Source organism: Tenrec ecaudatus, chromosome 2 (assembly GCF_050624435.1).
Source record: "Tenrec ecaudatus isolate mTenEca1 chromosome 2, mTenEca1.hap1, whole genome shotgun sequence".
Taxonomy (NCBI): domain Eukaryota; kingdom Metazoa; phylum Chordata; class Mammalia; order Afrosoricida; family Tenrecidae; genus Tenrec; species Tenrec ecaudatus.
Window position 1 is genome coordinate 174,899,167 of NC_134531.1, and position 25,926 is coordinate 174,925,092.

General features: G+C 37.4%; 1 non-coding gene across 1 annotated transcript; it reads left to right on the plus strand.

Annotated features, from left to right (window-relative positions):
* The first annotated feature begins 11,933 nt into the window (after positions 1–11,933).
* Positions 11,934–12,040, plus strand: LOC142441942 (U6 spliceosomal RNA). The gene has a single exon (XR_012783219.1). It is a non-coding gene; the product is annotated as a U6 spliceosomal RNA (small nuclear RNA).
* Positions 12,041–25,926: the final 13,886 nt, after the last annotated feature.

The window sequence follows — 25,926 nt, forward strand, 5'->3', positions numbered from 1 at the left end:
CTGCACATTGGCTGCTCTGAGCAGGAATATCGTCCTCAGGGCTTGGTCGGCCAGGATGTGCTCCACTCTCTCTTCCTCCCCCTTCATTTGCTTCTGTATGCTCTGATCAGACATGTCCCTCTCCCTGAGCTGAAACTTCAGTGCCATCCTCTGAAGTAAAATTTGAGGGGCAGGTGTCCACCTAGTTGGGCTTGGGGTCGGCCCCTCAGACCTCTCTAGTGGTTCCCTACTCCATGCCAGCATGCTGCATTCACATCTTGAAGCCCCGGGTTGAAGTCTGGTTCCTCTTTCCCTGTGGAGATATAAACAATATCCTCCACTTGGGTGGGTTAGTGTCCTGTTCCCCCGCTACCCATTTCTCTCTCTTTTCTATTTTCCCCTTCCTTTTTAGTTGGCTACCATATGCACCCCTGGATTTGGTCTGGCCCTTGTCATACTACCTGCAATGCACCCCAGGACTGTTTGTATAGAGTAGCTTTTTCCCTATGCCCCTTTGCATTTTTAAAGCTTATCTCAGTGGATGCATGTACTTGTCCTTTTGTGCTTGGCTTACTTCACTTAGCATAATTTCCTCCAGTTCGTCCCATGTGGCGATATGCTTCATTCATTCATCACTGCTCTTCAGCAATGCGTATTACTCCATTGTATGTATTTACCGCAGCTTTTTAATCCATTTGTCTGTTGATGGAAATATGGATTATTTCCAACTCCTTGAAATTGTGACCTGTGTAATGATGAACATTGGAGCACAGATGTCAGTCAGATGCTTTTAAAGGAGAAACCAAGCCAAGTAAACCAAAGAACACCCAGGATTACTTACAAGGCTGGACTATACTACACAAGATAAAGGATCCTGCTTTGGACTTTTAGCCTCCAGAACTATGACAAAATATTTTTATTTTAAAGCCACCCACCTGTGACCTTTGTGTTACACTTGTTCTGCAAAGCTAAGATAAATGACATTAGTCAATATCATTTATTTGGCCAGAAAGGGTAAATGTTGGACCAGTAACCACAAGGTTGGCTCAAACTCACCAGCAGGAGGACAATAAGGCTGTCAGCTCCAGGAAAGATTGCAGACGTAGAAACCCTACATAAGGGCACGATGAGCCAGAATGACTTGATGGAAGTCCTTTGGGTTTGAAATATATTCCAGGTATTGGGAATCATATGAGCAAAACATGCAGGGTATCTGCTTTTCATATTATAGTGAAATCTTCTAACTGATAAAGTAAATGAGACCTACATGGATCTACAAGCAGACATAACTAGGAGATTTGACTGAATTCAAGATTCAATAAACAATATAAGACTTGAACACTGATTTTATATTAATTTGGTAACAATGGGAAAGAATATGATTCCAGGTAGACCAGGGAAAATGTAAAATACTTTGCACAAGGGAAGCCAAGACAGATATAAAGATATAAAAGGAGGTCAGTAGAGATGTAAATCTAAGAGAGCGAGGTAAACAATTTTTTTCTCAGATGGCTTTGTAGGTTGATGTTCTGCAGAAATCAGGAAAGTTAATTCACATGAACTGCAATACATCAGGAAGTGCCATGGAATTGTAGGATTCATACCAGGCACGGCAGTACCTAACAGCCTTGAGAGGCAATGCGATCTAAGTTGAGGCAAAAAGCACAAAATACAAGGAGGATAAACAGTTTACTCCTCACCTGTAGAGTTAAAGGGAGCCACCGAATAATTTCAGGTTAATATTAGCGTTCCCAAAGACTGCATTGTCTAAACTCTGGGACATGGATTGGAGTGACAGTTTTCATTGAGAATAGACTAATTGGAAATTATTTTAGCAGTTAAGTGAGAAGTGAGGGTAGATTGCATATTGGTTACTTTGGCTGTAATGTAGCTAAGAATATTTGGCTGTATCTGGAAGATATTTTGGAATTAAAATTGCCAGAACTTAAAGATGAATTAGGCATGAGGAGAAAGGAGGAGATGGTAGGAATGGCTGCACATTCTTAGGTGATGCATTTGAAGAGCTCTAGAAGATTCAAAAGAATCTCCTTAAGGGGAAAGGTCTGATGTCATCAAATGTAACCCTAGTTTTATAAAGAAAAAAAGTATCCACAGAGGGAGGAAATTCCTGAAAGGATATATACAGAATTGAGAGAATTAGCTCTGAACAATGGAGTTGAAGTGAATTTGACTTTTATGGTTTTTTTAAATATATTCTCTAAATTTCCATTTTTTTAAATGCTACATTGTACATGATTCTTTGAAATATATGCACACACATATATCTCATCAGATATAAAATTCAAAATACAATATTAGGCCACCTACTTCTTTAAGTGTGTATATGTTTTTAAAATTTTTAATTGAGGCACATTAACAATACCAATTTTATAATAAGTTTGATAAAGCAAAGTGATGGGATTAAGGTTTATGGCTGCTTTACCCAATTTTAAGAAAATAAGGCATATTGAATACTTTTGTTAAATATACATAATCAACATTGAAGATTATCAAATTATTATTTCAAGTCCTTTACATATTTAACACATTTCATTACCAACAAGTAATTTCAAACTATCTTAGTCTTTGAAGTTCACACAGGCTAATAATTACCAATCCTTCCATATCCTGTCTGCTCACATGTTCTCCAGTAGAATTTATAAATCCCACCGTTCCCACCTCTTTTGCTATGTCACCTGTGTGCCCTAATTCTCTGCAAGTCTCTACAGAGCAACCAGCAAAGTCTGCAGGCCCCTTTCAGTCTCCCTTACAGAACCCAGTTCAAGGCTAGCAGCACAGAAGTGCTCCATCCATATTGGACTTTTATCTACTTTCCAGTCAAGCAGAGGAACAGTTAGTGAGAGGGTGTACTGGTTCCATCAAGGGAACAGCCAGTGCAGTTTCATTTAGCAGATCATAAAGTACCCCACAAAAACAAAAGAGGAAGAGAGAAACTAACAGATGAGACTGAAGCTGTGGGCAGGACATTTTTATAATGTATGATGTGTTCCCAACCAGAATGTAGTCCCAGCAGGTAACAAACGGCTTCCACGCCAACAGATCACTATTCATTCACTGTGTCCTTTCCAGCTCAGAGCAGAGTCTCTTAATCTACTGCCTTCCACTCTGCTCTGCAGTGTAATTTGGTAAATTAGCAATAAAGTCTGGCCTAACGTGCATGATACATGCAGTTAAGCTATAATAATGCGTATGTTCTGCTTCATTTACACAATCTGCTGCACCCATTTCCAATGGTTGGTTTTCCCCCTTATTTTTTCCTGTGTTACTTCAGGAGCTAAGAGAAATTGGTGAGCTAGCGGACTCATCCCGTGGCTCACATACTCTCTGTATCAGGCTTCCTTGACCTTCCTTTGATGTGCTGCATCGAATTAGAGAGAACCGTCCTCTTCTTGCACTGCATCATTAGGGGCAACCATATTCTGGAAACGCTCCCTGCTGAAAACCTACACTGTGCCACTTTATGAAGCAGCCTAAAGTGAATCAAACAAAAGGAAAGAATGGGATTCTAGTTGTTTCAGCAATCAGTTTCAAAGTCCCTGGTCTAATACAAGCAGTTCTTCTCAGCCTTGAAAGAAAGGCCTGGTGATATGCTTCCAAATCACTAGCCATTGAAAGCCACCTGGAGCACGGGTCGGCTCTGACACACGTGGCGTGGTGATGGGTCAAAGTGGCTTTAACAGTAACTGCTTAACCTGGGTTAAAGAGAAGGCGGTCCCAGAGAAAAAGGCAAGTCAAGCGTTCCGCTGTCCGTGTTCAGGATGCTGCCACAGCACAGCTGTCAGCTCAACATGCTGTCTCAGGATGCCATGGGAACTTAGAAATGATTAAGTACCCTCAGAACCCCTGTGAATATGCATTGAACTTTCATCTAAAAAGTTATGTATCCATTAATTTATTTAAAATAATAGCAATAAGCCTAGTACATATTAACATGAATCACATTTTATATAAAAGAATTCTGTATTGTAGAACCAAATAACTCAGTGAGAAGTTTCTTGGTTTAACATTTTTGCAAATCTTTTACTATCTCACTGGAAGACTAGTGCAGCATTTCCATATCTTCCACATTTTATTTATTTTTGTTATTAAAGTATATGAGTGGGGAGGGAGGGGGGAAAAAGGAGGACCTGATGCAAAGGGCTTAAGTGGAGAGCAAATGCTTTGAAAATGATTAGGGCAAAGAATGTACAGATGTGCTTTATACAATTGATGTATGTATATGTGTGGATTGTGATAAGAGTTGTATGAGCCCCTAATAAAATGTAAAAAAAAGAAAAGAAAAAATGATGATGGAAATGTATGTACAAATATGCTTGAAACAGTTGATGTATGAAATGTTATGAGCTGTAAGCACCCCCAATAAAATGATTTTTTTTCAAGTATATGATTTTAACTCAGTCTAACACAGATAAGACAGTTGGGAAAATAGTACTTCATTAAAAAGATGTTAATTGAGAGTCAAAGAGAATAATAAAAATATATGTACTCAAATGTTAAAATGTATTATAATTAATTTGACTGCATTTCAAAGATATAAAACAAGCTGTGTTTCTCCGAAATCTAGATGTCATGGTGAAGGCTACAACTGCCGTAGTGATATTTGGTGCTACATTTAGATTTTAATGAAGGCAACATAAGATTTATCTTTTTGGGGGGGAAAGACTATAAGACTGAAATTAAGAGAAGCATAAAGAAACATGTTTCATTATTAAGAAAATAGTTTTAATTCTTGGAGCCCATAAAAAGGTCTCAGAGATCCAGGACCTGTGTGATACCACTAACCTTTCATCCCAGGAGCCTCTTCATGCTTATGAACCGAAATGGAAGAGTTAATGATCAGTGTCTTTTTTCTAAAGATGTTTTTAACTCAAGAATATTATCTTTTTGTCTATAGGGACAAAAATGATCCCATAGGGCACCCAGCACCTCCTCCACTGATCAGTGTAAAGAAATAACAAATACAATAGCTTGGTCCAGAATCTTGTAGGTAAGGATTGAGATTGAGGGGAGACTTGATTAGCCAATGCAATGGTTTGCATTTCTCATTCCTAGCCGAGTTCCATTTCACTAGTGTATGTTAATTGTTGTGTGCGGTGGAAAGGAGTTCAACTCTTTGTGATCCTATTTGACATAATAGAACTGCCTACACATGGTTTCTACACTGTAGTAATCTTTGTGGGAGGAGACCTAGAGTGAAGGGGATGGGGGGTTGTAGATATATGTTTAGTGGCTACCAATCACAAGGTTAGCAGTTTGAAACTTATAGCTTCTTGCGGGAGAAAAACAAGACTTTCTACTCCCATAGAGAGGAGTTATAGTCTCAGAAAATCACAAGGGCAGTTCTATCCCATCCTGTAGATTCACTCTGAGTCAGAATGAATTCAGTAGGAGCTTGGAGTTTGGTCTTGGACCCCTTCTGGGAGCAGATCGCCCTCTCTTTCCTCCCGCGGAGAAGCTGGGGTTCAAACTGCTTCACTTCCAGTCAGCATCCAATTGCTTAACCATTTGGAAACCACATATATCTCAATTTAACATTTAATTGTTCTTTCTTTATCCCCTCACCCTGTGTTCTTCCTTTAATGAGACACACGTCTAATCACAGAAACAACGTCACTTGTTTATGTTTGCTAGTTCAAGCTAAAACATTCAAAAAATATTATCTAGGTGCTTTGACTATATTTAAAACCTGTGTTCTAGCCCAAAGCAATTAAAAATGGTTTAGTCTAAATCTCTGAATGCTGAAGTTTAAGAAAAAAACAAAATGCATATAATGGCTAATTATCTTTGCATGAATTTGAAATATTTCCGGAGGTCAAAATATTGTTTCGATGTAAATAATTATGCTGAAGAGGAAATGAGTCCACTCTAGAATCCTGTCTCTAAAGATAGACGCTTATCCCACCCTTCAGAGCCTGTGAATTTGCCTAAATTAATTATACTGAGTAAGAAACTATTCAGAAAACTGAGGCTAAAAGAGTGAGGGGAGATATACCCAATCGATATTTTCAGTCCTAAATTGCAGTTTTGCTAATCTAAGCCCACCAGATTGCAGATGTTGGTCAATTTAAATAAGTGAGCCAAAGCAAATTCCCTCCCACACAGAATACAATTTCTACCTTAAACCAAACTAAAATATAATCAATAAATAGATAAATGATGGTGTAAGCTGATGTGACCCTCAGACATTAGCTAACCACTTTGAAATTGTTTCCAGCTTAGTATTAAATCTATGCAGCTTTTAGCTATTCAAATGTAGTTACTAATTCTCTTATTATTCATTTAAGTGCTATTTTGGTCTTGTCAAATGAATTCAAAGAAACACTCTATTATGGAGAAAGAAGGCCAAATTGGGTTTGAATATTTTTCTTAAAATAAAATTTCAAAGGCCTGGCCATCCCAAGGGTTTGGAACAGGTTATGGCCTATTCAACATGAAAACGCACATGCTGCTTCTAGGACCTTGGTATAATCAAGGTGCTAAGGACCTGAATAAAATCAATGCAGTGTATAAAGCTGAATTTCCTGATGGGGGTCAAAGGATAGCGTCCTCTTTCCATAGTTCCTTTCTGACGTAAAAATCACTTATGGGTGGTTTTAACAACAGATACAAGTTTTATCACACTTTAGGAGGCTAGAAGTCTGAACTCAGGACGTTGAGAAGAAAGGAAGGTGAGCCTTTATAAGGGTGAGCCTTGGTCTTAGCTGCTCTTGTCTTAGCCTTCTTCTTGTGCTTGTTGACTATATTTTCACGACGTCTGTCATCCACTATGTGGCCTGTCCCTGTATAAAATCTGTTGTGTTACCAACCAAAGTGATTAGACCATGGATATGGCCTCATCATCATAGCCAAGAACATCTTGTCGCCGCAGGTAATTATATCCACTGGCAGAGTCATTAGGATCCCCAAATGTATTTGGGAGGGGTTGGGCACAATTCAATCAATTGCTGGCAGAGTTTAGTAGGTTATGAGTTGGCCTACTACCCATAAAGTTTGCTGGTTGAAATCACTCCTCCCAGAAAAGGAGGCTTCCTTCTCCCTTAAAGATTCCTGAAGCCCGCCAAAGCACTTCCACTCTGACCTATGGGATCATCCTTAAGAGCCTGAATAGACTCTACAATGGTGAGTTTTTATTTTGTTTTCCTGTTTGAGAATTATACCTTAGTTCCCTCTAGCTTGTGTTTGATAATTTACCTAGTGGCAGCTTCTAGTTCATGCCAATTAAGCACAACATTTCAGATAAGTCTGACTTATGTTACAACAAATATAGAGAGAGCCACATACTTCCTGCCTATCATTCATGATTGTGAGTGGCTCACATTCAGTGAAAATTCTATTGAAGACTTTCGTGTTTTCTGTTACAAAGTCACATTACTTAGATCAGTGGTTCTCAACCTGTAGGTCACGACCCCTTTGGGGGGTGAACAACCCTTTCACAAGAGTTGCCTGATTCGTAACAGTAGCCAAATTATAGTTTTTAAATAGCAATGACAATAATTTTATGGTTAGGGGCTCACCACAACATGAGAAACACTATTAAAGGGTCATGGCATTAGGAAGGTTCAGAACCACTGATGTAGATGCTCATAGCTCTATTGCTGTGGTTAAGTCCCATTGCATCTATTTTAACCCACAATGAATCTATGCGCACAGAACTGCCTGGTCCTGCCCCATCCTCACAAACGTTCCTATTCCTGAGTCCATTGTTGCAGCCATTGTGTCAGTACATTTTCTTGAGTGCCTTACGACTTTACCAAGTCTAATGCCTTCTCCTGGGACTGGTCTATCTTAAAAACATGTCCAACGCACAAAAGACTAAGTCTTCCTATCCTTGCCTCTAAGCAGACTCTGGCTAAACTTCTCTGAAGACAGATTGATTTGTCATTTTAGCAGTTAAGGGTACTTTCAATGTTCTTCTCCGGCACCACAATTTGAAAGCATTAATTCTTCTTCACTCTTCCTTACTCAATGCACAATTCTCAAATGTGTAGGTGGCAATTGAAAACACTGTGGCCTTGGGTCAGGGCATTTTTCCAAACCCTAAAGAGATCTTGTGCAGCAGAGTTCCCTAATGCAACCGTCTTGTGATCTCTTAACTTCAGCTTCCATGAGTGCTGATTGCAGATCTAGACAAGACAAATTCTTTGATAAATACAAGCTTTTCTCCATTTAACATCATGTTATCTATTGGTCCAGTTGTGAGGATTTTGGTCTTCTTTTCATTGTGTTTAAAACATAATAAAGGTTGTAATCCTTGATCTTCATCAACAAATGCTTCAAGTCCTCCTCACTTTCAGCAAGCAAAAGTGTCATCTGCATTACGCAGCTTGTTAATAAGCCTTTCTCCAATCCTGATGCTGCATTCTTCTTCATATAATTTATGTACCCTGGTGATTCATTCGGCATACAGATTGAGTGGCGAAAGAATACAACCCTGACACACACCTTCCCTGATTTTAGACCATACAGTTTAGGTGTTTTCCCTTATTCTGTTCCCACAAGTGCCTCTTGATCTTTGTGCAAGTGGCTTATACGCACAGTGAAGTATCCTGAAATTTCTACTCAGTCAAATGTCTTGGAACAGTCAGTAAATCATAAGAGAACATCTTTCTGATGTTCTTTGCTTTTATCCAAGAGCCATCTTACATCAACAATGATATCCCTACTTCCATGTCCTCTTTTGAATCTGGCCTGTGCCTCTAACATCTCCTTGTAAATATATAGTTGCAACCAGTGTAGGATGGTTTTTCAGGAAAATGTTACTTATTATGATATCAGTGATATTTTTCTGTAATTTGAGCATTCCATTGGGACACCTTTCTTTGGGATGGGCTGAGTCACTGTCCTCTAAATTTCCTGGAATAGACATGTAAGTACTTTCTGTGCTTGGCTCTGGAAGCTTTAGTTTCCATGTGTTAGCCAGCATAAAAATTTTAGCCATAACAGATTATTAAAATTTTAAATGTTTTTAATTTCACATAATACAATTGCTAATATTGTCTACATTTTCAACTTATTTCTGAAACACTGCTTCAAAACTTTTTGGGAAACTTTGTCAGATCCACTAATTTTATATATACTATGTGCCCGAGCTAACTCTTCTGACAAGTAGAGGGAAAAACAGAAGCAGTGATTTCTGTCCTGTGCAGGCTCTCACTATTTTATGTCACTTCAAGTCAAATCGTCACTAAAGTGACTTCCTCCATTGGCTGGACATCATTGGAATGAGGAAAGCTCCCGGCCATCCATTTATTCAGGCTATTTGTTCCTCACCGCCCATTTCTCAGATCTTTGTACTGTGGTGGCTTTCATGGTGTGTAGAACCCACCTATATTTCAGATTCCAGTCTAGTCCCTCACAGTGGGAACTTCTGATTGAGCAGAACTTCTGATTCAGATGGACTAGAAAGCAAGCCTGATCATCTCCTTCTGCAAACCAGCCCCTGAACATCCTGTGAATCACAACAGACTGTTGCCGGACACACTTACTGCTGGAAGATGAACAGCTAGGGAGGCTCACCACACACAGTGACCACACAATGGATGCAAACATATGAATTACCATGAAAATGATGAGCATGATGCAGGGATGGACAGTGTTTTGTTCTGTGATATACATGATCTTCTTATGTTGGAAGCACCTGCACAGCAACCAGCAAATGACAATGGTATTCAATTCATTCCTTTCTTAAGTACAGACAAAACAAAGGACTAGCACGTACTGTCCCACAGGCTAGGGTAAGAGAGAAAGCTCTAGCAAGTTTGGTAACTGTTTAGTCAGCCCCGTGCCCCACAAGAAAAGCTCATTCCAAGCTCAAGAGAAGCCATGACTGGAAAAGGTGTGAATGTTTGAATATCCATCTTTGCTACAGACCATCCTCCTGTTAAGGTTATTATACTCTCAAATATTTAATTCTGGGTCGAATTTAAAGTGGCAAAAAAAGAGAAAAATGCCACCACACATTGCAAAGAAATATTTTTTATTGGTTTCAATTGTCAATCCATTATTAAGGATGTCAGAAGTATTTTTACATCAAACTGGTTGAAAGAAGCATAAAACTGAGAAAAAGGAGCTTAAACATACTCTTTGTTTTAGGCACCTTCCAAAACGACGACATATTTTGCTACTGATAACTCAGAAAGCAGTTTCAAAAAGTCCATTCGCAGGGAATTGCCAGTTTTGGAAATGCCGACGAAGAGGGGCCTGAGGAAAGAGAGCCCTCGCTGTTGATAAGAGATGACTCTCCACTGAAAGCAGAGTGTGCCAGGGAAGGAGTATTTGTGTTGACTGATTATGCACAACAAATTGTGCGTATAGATCATAATAATTAGGATGATATTGGGAATAGCAGGAATTCCAGATGACTTCATCGTGCTCATGTGGCACCTGTGTAGCTGTTGAAAAGAACAAGCGTGTCCACTGGCGTGGTTTAAGATCAGTACAGGGGGCATCAGGTTAGCGTCACTTCAGCAGACTCATTCAGTCGGCATGCTGAGCAAGTGATCTGAGAAGCGGGGCGACATGAAGAGGCATGGGGCTCCGAGACTGGAAAGGGACTCGCTAGCAATCTGTACTAAAGAGATGACACAATTTTCCTTGCAAAAACTGAAGAGAGCTCGAAGCATGTATCGATGAAGATCAAACACTACAACCTTCAGTGTGGATTACAGTCCAACCTAAGGAGAAGGAAAAAAAAATCTCACAACTAGACCAAGAAGGAACTTTATGATAAGTGGAGAGAAGGTTGAAATTGTCAATGTTTTCAATTTGCTTACATCCACAATGAACACACCCAGGAAAGCAACAATAAAAAAATCGAGCAATGGGTTGCATTAAGTATACCTGCTATAAAAGACTTTTAAAGCATTAAAAATTAAAGATACCACTTTTAGGGCTATAATGCAACGGACCCAACATGTGGTATTTTCTATTGCCTCATATGCATGTGAAGCCTGTACAATAAATGCGAAAGGGTTAAGAAGGATGCAGGCATTTGAATTGTGATGTTGGCAAAGGCTATTGACTGCAGAATGGACAGCTAAGAGAATGAGCAAATCTGCCAGGAGAAAAGTGCAATCAGAATGCCTATTAGACCCAAGGATGGTGAGACTTTGTCTCATAAAGTTTGCAAATATTATCATACAGAACACGTTCCCCAGTGACATCATGCTTGTTAAAGTAGAACGCTAGCAACAAAAGAGGAAAATCCTCAACACAATGGATTGTAACAGTGAGTGGATGCCCACTGGGCTGAAGCAGAGTCATGTTTGACGTGAAGACGACCTGGACCTGGGAGTGTTTCATTGCTTCGTACATAGGACTCTGTGGGACAGCACTGAGCAGGCAGCACTGAGCTATACCAATGTGGGGAGTAATAATCGCAGCCTCATTCACTGAGCACATATTACATTATGGCTCTATGACAGGTACCTTATAATCATTATGTCCTTTCCACCTCTTAATATACTTAGAAGAGTAAGGAATTGCATTTGAAATATGTGAAAATAATGTTTCATAAAGGTTAAAGGGTATCAGATATGGCTTTAACAATTCGTTATTAAAAACAGGTGGCCCTCCTGTGCCACTTCGGGATTGGTGCACAGCAGGTATAACAATACTTCTTTTAAAGTTTATGGAAAAAATAATTATGAAATAAAGAAAGAGGGCACTCCATATTCAGACTCTACTCATGTAGCTGAATTGTTACTACGTGATGGCTCTCAGAATTTTGACATGTCTCTATGAAGGATCCCTGGTGGCACAACGGTTAAATTTCTCGGATGCTAAATGGGGAGTCAGCAGTTTGAGCACACCAGCTGCTCTGCAGGATAAATATGTAGCAATCTGCTTATGTAAAGATCTACCGAAGTTTTCTATTCTGTCTATAGAGTACGAATCAATGAGAAGCCAGGGAGTAAAAGCTTGCTATCTATCTAGTGCTCACTTTGGCAGCACATATACTAAAATTGGAATGATACAGAGAAGATTGGCATGGACCCTGTGCAAGGATGACACGCAAATTCGTGAAGCATTCCATTTTTTTAAAAAAAAGAGAATAAAATAGAATAATCTATCTATCTACCTATCTGTTTATCATCTAGTTATATATTATGTAACTATCTATTTATGTTCTGTAAATAAACTCATATTGTAAATAAGGTAAACTTATAGATACATGCATAAAATATATACATATTTATAGATGTATGTTTATATATGCAGAGTGAGAGACTACCTAAATACATAGGAAAAAGGAAAGAAAGGGCTCTATAAATCTTCAAATACATTCTTCTAGTTAAACTCTCGGATTCAGGGTAAAAGAAATTGGTGCATATCCCCTTTCCATTAAAATTTCATTTGAACTATTATATTTGGCTAAATATGATTATCCTCTTTTCTCAAATGAATTTGGGGCTTGTGAAAAAGAAGTTGATTTTTCAGCACCTCAGATCACAACCTTGATTCCATACTGAGTACATTTTAGCAAGACAGAATATTAACTATAATTTTAGAAAGTTTAAAGACTTAAAGGTGTCCTGAAATATAAGAATATAACTAGATTCTGTGCCAGTAAGAATTGCAATGCAGAGGAAAATATGGCGATTTCTCTGTAATAGCCATCATTATTTTCTTTAATTATAAAAGAATTGCAATATAAAACATAAAGTTGCAAGCAATAAAAGTGACCACAAGTTTTTCATGTAAGCAACTCAAATTAGGTCCATGTAATCAATCCCAATCCCCTTACAATAAAAACAAAATTGGACTGTAGTCACCAAAATGACCAGAAGCTTCCCAGTGAAGCCAATCAAACCAGGCCCATGTAATTCCTGGCATCCTATAAGAATGTGTAGTGACACTTGAAAACAACCCACTAAATTATTATTTTAAAAGAAATTAATAAAAATTAGATGATTTAGAATGTCTCTGGACAAGGAAGTAAAGACGGTCTGTGAAAGGGGTTAGAGCTAAAGTGAATGGATTTGAAGACTCATTCAATTCACATGTCGACCAAATAGCTAATTACTTACTTATATCTATAACCTTAATCAATTTGTAATGCTAATTCTAATTTTTATGGTAATGTGAATATATCAATCCCTGGATTAAATACAGCGAATTAATGACATAGGTAACCTATACGGAGCCCTATATTCATAGTAGGTTGCTCATTGTGTTGGTTAACACTTCAAAACTACTAACTATGAAGTTTTCTATTCCCATAAGAGTTATAGTCAGAAACCCATGGGAAAAGTCTATGCTATATGGTCACTATGAGTCAAAATCTACTCAATGGTAGTGAAGTTTTTTTGTTTTTGTTTTGTTTTAAATCATGTGTAAGTAGAGGTATAAAAGCAATATAGGTTTGGTAGTCAACCTTCCAGTTTTAGATAATGGTATGTAAAGAGGATGATTTTTATTGTGTTTGTTTTAATACATAATTGTTTATTAAAAGGTTAATATTTATAATTATATTTCAAGTAAAAGATTTTTATCAAGTGATATTAATATTTAGTTTAAAATTAAATGAAAAAGAAAACCATAAAATATAGCATGCTATCAAAAAACCTGACAATTTTTCATTTCTTTTTGAAACTGGCATTTATTGTTTTCAAGGAGATATCTCAATATTTAGCTGCAATATCTAGATATCATTGTGCATTGGTCAAGCTGAGTTGCAAAGAATATTCCTATGTTTATGGAAAAAGATCTAATGGTTTGAATTATAATAAGTTTTAGATTAAGTGTTACACATGAAAGCTAAGCAAAACTAATTAAAGAAATAAAAATTAATAGCAAAATATATTGTGAATGGCGAGTAATCTTCAATACAAAGGTTGACCTTGCCTATTACTTGGAATGGTAATGCTTATACTGGATATGATAGCATGAAAACTGGTAAAAATTAACACTGCTCATTTACTTATTTATTCAACAAATTGTGATTTGTTATGTGCCAGGAATTTGGCATTGCATTTTAGGATTAAATAATACGATCATATATTTCTTATTTATAGCATGGGTCACTCTATTACTACTAAGGTTTAAAAATACTTAAAATTAATAATAGAAAGTATATAGTAAAAATAATTTTGAACGGCAAAACATACACTGATGATACAACTGATGTATCTATACCCTGAATGTTATAGTAGCAAAATGTATAGGAAAGTATGAATATCTAAACCCAAACTCTACAGAACCGGTTTCGTCTCAAGGAGATTCTATAGGGCAGAATAGCATTGTCCCACAGGGTTTCCAAGGCTGGAAATCTTTACCAAAGCAGATCGCTAAGTCTTTTCTCTAGTGGAAGAGTGAGTCAGCATCCTTAGAGTTTGCAGCCTGACAACATTGCAATACCAAGACAAATAGGTGTTTTAACACATCTCACTCAGTCTTTATCTGAATAGGATGATAAAGTATGATATAGAGGAACTGGAAAAAATTGAACAAACAAACAAACATTGAACCCATTACTTTTAAAAGTTTATTTCCTCTCTTTGACTGCGTCTCTACTTTACCAAGCATGATGGCTTTCCCCAGCGACTGGTCTTTCCTGACAATTATGCCCCAAGTATGTGAGATGAAGTCTGATGACCTTATGTCTTAGGAGCACTCTGACTGACCTTGTTCCTTTAGCAGTCCATGGTATTTTAAATATTCTTCACCACCACCACAATTCAGATGCATCAATTCTTTTTCAGCCATCCCTACTCAAGGGCCAGTGCTTACATGCAGATGATTGAAAATGCCGTGGCGTCAGTCAGACACTCTCTAGTCATCAAAGTACCATCCGCCCTCTTCAATACTCTACAGGGACCTTGTGGAGGGGTTTTACCTAAGACAGTGCTGCTCCACCTTCCTAATGCTGCGACCCATTAATATACTTCCTCATGTTGTGATGACCCCCAACCATAAAATTATTTTTGTTGCTACTTCATAACTATAATTTTGCTACTGTTATGAATCGCAATGTAAACATCTGATATGCAGGATGTATTTTCATTGTTACAAACTGAACACAATTAAACATAATTAAATCATAGCGATTAATCACAAAACAAAATGTGATTATAGATTGTGAAATATTTATGTGCTTTCTGCTGGTCTTAGGCGACTCCTTTGAAAGGGTCATTAGGCCCCCAAAGTGGTCGCGACCCACAGAATGAGAACCACTGACCTAAGGCAAGCCTTTTGATCTCTTTACCGCTGTTTCCAGAAACATTGACTATGGATCTAAATAAGCCAAAATGATTGAAAACTTTAACATGTTGCCCACTTATCATGATGTTACCTATTGGTTCAGTTGTGAAGATTTTGGGTTTCTTTACGTTGAGTTGTCGTCTATAGTGAAAGCTGAAATCCTCAATCTTCAGCAGTGATGGCTGAAAATCCTCACTTTCAGCAAGAAAGTTGTGCTATCTGCATATTAAAGGTTGTTAATAAGTCTTCCTCCAATCTTAATGCTACATTCTTCTTCAAATACTACTGATACATTAATATATTTTTATCACCATGCTCATTGTCCAAAAGGAAAAAACTCAATAAAATTATTTTTAAATCATTTTATTGATGACTCGTACAACTCTTATCACAATACATATCACTCTCAAAATATTTGCTTTCTACTTGAGCGCTTGGTATCAGCTCCTTGCTTTTCCCGCTCCCTCCAGCTCCTAAAAATTCTTTCAAATATTAACAATCACATTCAATTACTATAGTCTTATTTTTAAAAGAGAAAGGAAAAACTACATCCCCATCAAAAATATAAAGCAATTTCCTAAAAGTTATTTTAGAGAAACATAAATACAAGTTTGAATTGCTAAAGAAAAAAAATAACTAAGAAGAAACTTTCATTTTATTTTAGAGAACATTATCAACGAGCATTAGTTTGAAAGAATAGGGCAATCACAATTGTGTTTTACATTGTCAAAATTATTTGCATGGAAATAGTACATACAGAGAATTAAAACCACATTGACAAAAAATACAGGAAAAAAATGGCTACAGAAGACCCTGGTCATTATGATACACCACTTTAACACCAGTGGTAAGAATGTGAATTTTGAGCTCAGTGATTGAGATCAGATTCTCTCACGTGCTAGTTAAGTGGCAGTGGAAACATACCCAGTTGCTAAAATAAGGCATGCAGTTGTGTAATTGCTTTGTGACACAAAGATTAAATAAGTTAAATAAAATTGCTTTGCCACAAAGATTAAATAAGCTATCAGAAGTTAGAATCGGACCTGAGGGGAAAAAATTCTCAAAGAAATATTAGCAAAAAGCATGTACAGAAAAAAAACAACTGAGAGAATCAGGTGGGAAATGTGTGAAATGAGATCAAAATTGCAAATATATAAGAGCTAATAAGATAGTCACTGGACAAGCCAGAGGCCAAATTTCAAAAATATCATTTCATAAAAGCATGGAATTTGAAGATAACAGAATGCAGAACGGTGTCGTGTTTTTACATGTTTGTTCTCTTCCTTTGCTTTGCTTTGCTTTAGTTTAACTGTGCTTCTGGTGAAGGTTTGCAGAGCAAATTATTTCTCCATTTGACAATTTATACACTTTCCAACCAACAGTTTAATATAATTCATATATCAACAATTCATTAGCTCAACACATCAAGAAGGGTTGTACAGCCATCACCAGAATCAGTTTCTGAACATTTCTTCTCATAGTTACTAGCTCCCCATTTCTCCCCGTCTCTTCAAGAAACTACCAATACACTCATTATCTCCACAGATGTACCCATCCTGGATTTCAAGTACAGGGGGAAAAAACCTCAAAAAGAATAACAAAGTAAAACAGATAAAAGCTCAGTCAAAAATAAGTGGAAAACATCCCAAACTATACCAAATCCACATGCTTCATGGAAAGCAAAAGACAGGGTAGCTAATTTTAAAGGAAATATATCTGCAACAATACATTTTCCTTTTTTGTGTTGTTGGGTTTTTTTGGTTATTCACCTCTTTGGTCCATGATCACAGGAGGTTCACTGGAGGCTAATGTCCATTTAATGTCCACATGTATATATTTGCTAATTTTTTAAAATTTTTAGCTACAATGGCCTTTTTTCCCCTAACATTAGTTGCAATCTCTTCTATGATACAGTACTTCCTCCCTGAAGTGGCCACTTGACTCTTGCTTTTCCTTGTCCCTCCCTGCCATCAGATCTTTGAGGGAAATTTAAAAGTAAAAACAGATCTAAACCAAAATAAACAGAAAATTGAAAGAGTGTCTTTTTGAATATCTGAAACCACATTTCTTAAAGACTGGTACATGTGAATCATTTTGCAAAGCTACTTCATGAAGAATGAGGGAAAGACCACTCCACATGTTCACTCTGTATGCTCCCTGTTGGTCTCTAAAGGCTCATTTTTTCATTTCATGATAATCACTCATAATTTTGTCTAGCATTATGACTCTTTGATTTGTTAAACACCTACTTCAATAGCACCCTGTGTATGAGACCTGGAAACAACGCATAACTTTACCAACTTACACTAGAACTGCTGTTATTAGAAGTAGCTCAAAATATATATTTATATAAAATGTCTTGAATTTAAGCACTAACACAAAATTATTAAGATTATGAAAACAAAAGTAAATATAGGATTAGGTAGAATAATTTTATCACCAACTTGAGAGGTTAGTTTCTTTTTACTCCATTTTACACCTATCTTAATTTTAATCTTTTTAATATTTCCTATAAAATATATGTATTTGTTAGAAAATAAGTCTCTAAATTATAGAGATTCATAAATAGACAAAGCATAGAAGGCCTGCCTGGATCCTCTTATGTATTTCCTTCCAGTTCTGAGAACACTAACTTGACCACATTTCTGATGAATGGTGAATTTGAGTGTGGAGAAATCTAGGAAGCTAGCTACTCATGATCTCAAGGCAACCCTCTCTAGAAATTAAATTAATGGAAATATACTCTACTTCAAGTCTAATTCCATTAGAAATGAGAGAGTTTCCTCATCACTGAGTCATTTCTGAACCTCTTAACTTCAGAAAATGTGTACAAGACTATTTTATCATTAAATAACATATTAGTACTGAGTAATTACTGTATGCCAGGTTTTTACATAAAGAATTGTAACACTAATTACCTATTTAATCCTCACAACAATAACATGAGTAAAGCAATACATATTAATCCCAATTTGGAAAGGCTCACAATGCGAATCTTTTCAAAAGTGGGTCACAGAAAATTAACAATTTTTCATATATCATATATTGATGAACAGTGGAGCTTAGATTAAAACTCATGACTGTTATAAATCTTCAAGACTAGAGGAGGATAACTAAATTGCAAATAATAAAAGAATTAGGAATAACACAAAGAGGCAAGCAAGAGAGAACGAAAAACATGTGCATAGCAAATAACGTGTCTCTCCATGTGTCTTACTATGGAGGCTTGTTGGTTGCCATGTTCCAGAAAGCTTCGTTACCGACCTTGGAAATATCAGCAGGGTCACCCGAAGTGAAGAGCTTTCATCAGATCTTCCAGACTAAAAATAGACTACTAAGAAGAAATGCACTGTCTGATTCAGAGGAATTAGACACTGAGAAGCTTATGAATGGCAACATAATATTGTTAGACACTGAAAAACCTCATGAATAGCAGCAGAGCATTGTCAGATAGGTAACTAGAAGGTGAGCCACTTAGGTCTTAATTTCACGGCCATCAAATTGACTCCAACTCATGGTGAGCCCTACAGGACAATCTAGCATTCCCCTGGGGGGTTCTGAGGCTGTAACTCTTCATGGGCGAAAAGCCTCCTCTTTGTCCTGCAGAGCTGTTGGTGACTTCAAAATACCACCTCAAAGGTTTGTAGGATGAAAGGACTCCAACACGACAGAGGAAGGATTGCCTCCTCAAAGTAGAGCAGAGCATAAGAACATGGGTGTAGTAAAGCTTTGGGGATTCTTTGTTAAGGCACTACTGATGGGGCTGATGGGGTACTACTCAAAAGGACAAAATTCAGTTATAAACATCTATTAAAAATTGGAACTTAACATGTACAAAGTATGAATCTTGAAAAGTTGGAAGTCAACAGAAATGAAATAGACCTCATAAATATTCATATCTTTGGTTTTAGGCAACAGATATAAACGGCTATCAGCAATTCTGAATCTGACAACCATATGGTTACTATGCCAAGAATATCAAATTCAGGAGGAAAGGCCACTCAAATGTACACGCCAACCACTAAAGCTAGAGATGAAGACATAGAAGAATTCTATCAACTTCATAAGTGTGAAATATATCAAAACATGCAATCAAGATGTATTTATAATTATTAGTGATTGGACTGTGAGATAGTTAGTTTATTGTGCCAGCCTGGCCGATAAACACAAGTGGGATTAATTGAAGGGCGGAGAGATAAATGGCTTCTGAGCCTCGCCTTTCTTATCTCTCGCTCTTTGATCATCGTACCAGTGTACAGCTGCCTTGCTTGTTCTGTGCCTCAATTAACAGGATACACTACCTGTGGGACGCCTAGCCTATGAACTGTGTCGCTGTAAGTTGAGTTCCCTTTAAGACCACATAATTGGAATGTACATCTCTGGAGCTGGGGACTGACAGTTGGTGACCTGACTGGTGGTTGGTGACCTGCCTTGCTGTTTGCTGCCTGTGCTGGGATAGCCTAGCTCTCTCTACAGAGGACTACCTGGTGGCCCTCAAGACTTGAAGGACTACCTGTGTCTCCCAAATCTCTCACGGGAGTGAGTTGCACTGAGCCATTTGTACTGCTTTATAATTTAACTGTTCATTTTTTGTATTGTATATCTATCGATCTGTATATAATTTAACAGTTCATTTCTTGTGGTATACATCTCTCTCTCTCTCTCTCTCTCTCTCTCTCTCTATATATATATATATATATATATATATATATATATATATATATATATATATATATATATATATATATATAAATTACTAGCAATCTGGTTTTGTCTCTCTAGAGAACGCTATAAACACAGACTGCAAAAATTGGAAGCAAAGCGGAAGGACATTAGTTGGAACATATTGGGTTAGTGATAGAAATGAAGCTGGAAATTGACTGATAGAATTTCCCAAGACCAAAACTTCATCACAAACATATTTTTGACAACACAATTGGTAGCTATACATGTGAACTCCTATAGACATAATATACAGAAATCAAATTGACTACATCCTTAGGAAGAGATAATACAGAAGCTCAATGTCAGCAAGCAAAATGAGGTTAGGAGTTGACTAACAATTGCCATTTGTAAGTTCAATTTCAAGTTGAATATAAGTTCATAAGAGCCAAAACAAACACTGAATATATCCCAACTGAATTACCAGGACATCTCAAAAACAGATTTGATATATTGTACATTGATGACAAAAGACTTGATGAACTAGGGTTAGGGGTAAGGAAAGAAAACAAAAAGACTTGAACTGTGGGATGACATGAAGAGCAGCATAGAGGAAGGAAACAAAGCTGTTTAAAGAGACGGGGGAAGATCAATGTACAAACTTGCTCTTGACGGTAGAGAAGCTAAATAAAATTGGAAAACATTATACAGTGGATTGTTCATTTCAACTGAACTGAACATTTCAAGGACAGTTCAAGAAGACAAAGTAAAGTGTTATAATGAAACGTGGAGAGACCTAAAGTTAGAAAATTAAAAAGGAAGAACATGTTTAGCTGAAAGTACTCATGAAAACATTGAAGACTCAAGTTAAAATACTAAAAGATTCTATCAGTAAAATGTTGAACAATGGGAGGCAAGGGGAGGTGAGGGTAAAAAAATGTTGAACAATGTAGCAGCATCAAAAGATGATAGAAGGAATACAAATAGTCACTATACCAAAAAAAAAAAAACTAATTGGCATTCATTCATTTCAAGATGTAGCATAGATGAAGGACCAGTGTTATCAAAGGGATTAATCCAAGCTGTCATGAAGGCATTAGCCAAAAATAAGACTCGGGGAATTGACAAAATATCAATTGAAAGAGTTAAGATGATGAGGCTCTGGAAGCACTCACTCATCTATACCAAGAAATTTGCAAGTATGTTACCTCACCAACCAATAAGAAAAGAGTTATATTAGTAACCAATCCAAAGAAAGGTCACCCTACAAAAATTCAAAGATTATCTAACAATATTATTTACATAGCAAATAGATTTTTCCTGAAGATCATTCAACATCAACTGTAGCAGTACATTTACAGGAAGCTTTCAAAAAGTCAAGCTGGATTCAGAAGAGGAAATTGAATAAGGAATATCATTACCAATTTCAGATGGGTCTTGACTGATTTAATATCAGAAAGTGGCTTAGCATCAGAAATGTATCCTCTTGCCATGCTTGTCCCATGTGCATTCTAGCAAATAATCTGTGAGGCTGGATTATATAAAAATGGATGTGGATTATATAAAGTTGCATGCAATATCAGAATTGGAAGAAGGCTCATTCTAAACCTGCAATATGCAGATAACACCACCTGGAGAAGGCTTGGAAATACTTGATAAAGTTCAAAAATTTTAACATACAGTGTGTATCAAGAAAAAGTTTCAAACAAAAAGAAAAAAATCTGAATGATTAACCAGGGTGGATTAAGAAGGAAGGATAAATCACCAACTAGAGGTGGACACAAACTGCTTCAGGTGAAGAGAAAGACAGTGTGCTATAAGAAGCAAGTTTTCAAAAATAGATGGATGCAAAGGAAAACATTGGGAGGAGTACAAAAGTTAAAGACAACAAAGTTAGATACAAGTAGATATGCAATCTTGAAATTACTTAAAATTTAAACTGATGAGGAAAGGAGAATAGATTATAATCATGAGGAAAAGATGTATGTTATTTTGAACAGAGGATACCCCTACATTTCTGAAACAATATTCATGAAGATAATGGAAAATACAGGGGGTGACGTTATTTAACTTCATAGACATGACCAAATCCCTTGATTGAAGGAGCCACTGGACCTGGAGCTCAAGGCCACAGTCTCGGGGAAAGTGAAAATCATTTAAAAAAACATAGTCAAAAAAAAAAACAATGTTATATCCTTTACTTTTATGAAGAGAAATTAGGATTTTCAAAGTTCCTGAGCATCCATATATGGTGCAACTATTGTTTCTGCCCAGTCAGAGCAAAAAGAGTGAAAGATGTAAAAGAGGTATGAGAACAATCTGATAAACGAATGGGCCGTACCTATCTCAGCCTCCAAAAACCTAAGACCCAAACTGACTGCTGCCATGCTACCACTACTTGTCACTCTGCTAGGCCTCACCAGAAGTCCGGGAAACAGTGGGGTGAAAATTTGAAATAAAATTCAAAATAATTTTAAAAAGACAAAGCCTAATTTAGGCTAGAATTCACTGATACTATGGAACTAGGTCACTCTTCCAACCTAGAACTGAATTCACTCTCTGGCTCCATTTTCAGTCAAACAATAGACAGGAGGTATTAGGAGATCAGTAATGCCAGGGAGGTGTGCACTCAACCATTTGAGATTACAATAATAAAATGTTTTAGATCAAAGATGCAGCATTTCACAAAGGATAATATTTACAAAGCAGGATAAATGTTTCCAATGATTCATAAGCTTCTTCAAATATTTCAATTGATAATTCATCAATTCTTTAAGCCGTATTCTTGGTTAATACTTTCATTTTAGCTTGAACTTCTTCCTTCCACACCATTGGGTTTGTTCATGTGTTATCTCTTGGACAGTGCAATGTCACCTACTTCCAGCTTCATTTTATCACTAAGTCCATATTTTTCCACCACTGCTCTTTTCACTTTGTTTCCAACTTTTTCATTAAAAATGCTAATAACCCTCAATGTATTTTAATTGTATGTTTGGTCAATTTTCCATTGAAGTCATTGGTAGAGTTCATTTTCTTCATCACTAACTTTTGTGGCTGCTGCCTGCATTTGCATAACAGCCTATTGATTGGAGTTCCTTGAAAGCAGATGGATATAATACTATCCGCTCCACTCCAAGAAACCAGCTCCTCCTTAATCCCAATTCGAGTGCCTGGTACCAAGGGACCCGACCTCTGGCACTATATCCAACCATGTTCTACTTCCATTCATGAGGACTTCAGTGTCTGACAATATTTTCAAGCAATGCATAGTTTTCAGTGGCTCTTTGTTCCAAAGTGAGATGCTGTGTCCTTCTTCACACTCTGTTCTTAGCACGGAAGCCCCTGTTCAATCAGATGGCCCTCCTGGCATTGGTAATAGCAGTGACATAGCTTCCAACATCACAGCAGCACACGAGCCACCACCATATGGCAAGCTGACCCACAACTGGCAGCATTATTTACATAGCCCCACCCAATAATGTCATTGCAGCTAGAGAGACGTGGATAGAGCAGCCATATGAGGAAACTTGACTGCAAAACAGAAATTCGCATGTAAATATTGATAGTGAGTGGAACCACCGAGAACAGAGAAAATGTCTGGTGTCCACGATAGAGCCTACCAGGGAAGGTCAAATCAATCTGACCACAAGTCTCCTCTCTTTCAGAAGCAAGCCCATCGCCCCCTTATCACAGGCATCAATGTAGTTCCAATGTTTGGACCATGAAGCTCCTCTGCCACGGGTTTCGAAATCTTTTGACCTTTAACAGTGCTATGAAGCCTGCCAAATTTATAATTAATACTGAATTTCAAAGAGAAAGTTCTTTTCACTTATTTTCTTGGAGGCTAATTATGAATGGAAAATCATTATATGTCTGATGGCAATAATAGGGGAGAAGACATGGCTAACTATATGCTTTTGTGTTTATTTCCATGCTGGTAAATTAATAAGTGTTACATGGTCATTTTCTTTTAAATCCCATGTCTACTAGTGTCATCTGTTGTCGTGCACTCAATCCAAGGTTTGAAAATGAGAATGTTTACAGGCTTAGGTAAGTAAATTCCACCCCTAGTCTGTGGATTGGTTGTGTGTGGCAGTGATGTTGGAAGGTATGTCCCTGGTTATTTCAAATGCCAGTGGAATCACCAAAGGGTACAAGTGCCAACAGAGCTTTCCGAGTAAAAACAGACTAGGACAATAGACAGCCTGTCCATCCCTAAGGAACTGGCCACTGAAACCCTTATGGTCATAATTAAAACATTTTCAGATACAAACAACCTCATGAAATGAAGCAAGAACACTACAAGATAAGGTGTCAGAAAAAAAAGGCCCTAAGGTCAGACCCCAAACCAAGAATGGATGCCAACTCATAGTCACCAGAGCAGAGAAGCCCCAATGACTACCCAAAAATATACTTCATTAAAAGAATAGAAAGTTCTGTCTTTTTCACTCAGAGTGAGTGGTGATTTCGAACTGCCAACCTTACAGTGAGCCACCAAAGGCATGACCACAAATCACCAGGCCCTTCCAGAGGTCAGAAGGCACTCAAAATATGACTGAAGTAAAGCTGTCTTCTCTAAGTAGAGTGACCATAATATGATATGGACAGAGCAAAGCCTGTTCGTGTAAAGCCTGCATGACCTTCATTTGAGGATGAGACATGACCCAAACAGAGGAGAAACAGCTTCAAACTGTAATTAATGATGAGAACTGGGAATGTACAAAGTTTGAACCTAGGAAAATTGGAAATTGTGAAAAATAAAATTGAACGCATAATAGATATTCAAGACATGAGTGAGCTCCAATGGACGAGCATGGGCCATATTGAATTAAAAAACATAAGGTTAACTATGTTGGGTGTGGAACATCAAGAGGAAAGGTGTTGCATTTATCACCAAAGTAACATTTCAAGATCTATCTTAAAGTAGTGTGTTGTCTGTGATAAAAATATATCTATGCCCCTGCACGGAAATCCAATCACTGCTATTGTTATTCACATTTGTGTATAAACCACGAATATAGTTGACGAATTCTACTTCAGTCTGAAATTGAATTCTACTTTAATTATAATGAAATAAAATTCTACTTCAGGCAGAAACTGATCTAACTTGTAATCAAGATGCATTGGTAATTATTGGTGATTCGATTTAAAAAGTTGTAAAAATAAAATAATAAAAAGTGTTTGGAAAAATATGGCCTCATGAATGAAACAGAGCTCAAACTCCACAACCAAAGATGAAAGAAGCCAAGCGATCAAATGATGCATGGCATTGTGTAAATCCGTAGCACACAGGTGTCTGTAAAGTTCTGAAAAGCAAGAATGTTACTTTGAGGACTAAGGTGTGTCTGACCCAAACCTTGGTATTTTAAATTGTCTCCTATGCATGTGAAAGTTGGACATTGGACAAGGAAGATTGAAAAAAATCATATTTTATTTATGGTCTGGTGAAGAACATCGACGTCCCCTGTCAGAAGGGGCACAAGGAGGAGACTAACCAGTCAGGGTGCAGTATAGCACCGAAGAAACACACAACCTTCCTTTGGTTCTTTAATGCTTCCCCACCCCACTTGGCCCCACCATCATGTCCCAAATCTATTTTACAAATCTGTCTAGAGCAGAACACGCATACAGGTACAGAAAAGAGCTCACAATACAGGGAATCCAGAACAGATAAACTGCCCAAGAGAAATAAGGGGAACAGTGATACTCAGAGGGTAAGGGAAGGGGTGGGGAGAGAAAAGGGAAACCGATCACAATAATCAACTAATGCCACCCCTTGAAAGGGGGTGGATAGTGGTGAAAGGAGACAGCAGTCGTGTAAGACATGAAAAAAGAAAAAAAGAATAATTTATAAATTGTCCAGGGGACATGAAGGAGGGAAGGCAGGGGAGGGAGGAAAATAAATGAGGAGCTGATACCAAGGGTTCAAGTAGAAGGAAAATTTTTTGGAAACGATGATGACATATGTACAGTTGTGCTTGACACAGTAGATGTATGTATGGATTGTGATAAGAGCTGTAAGAGCCCCCAACAAAATATTCTGGGGGGGGGGTTGTCTTAAAA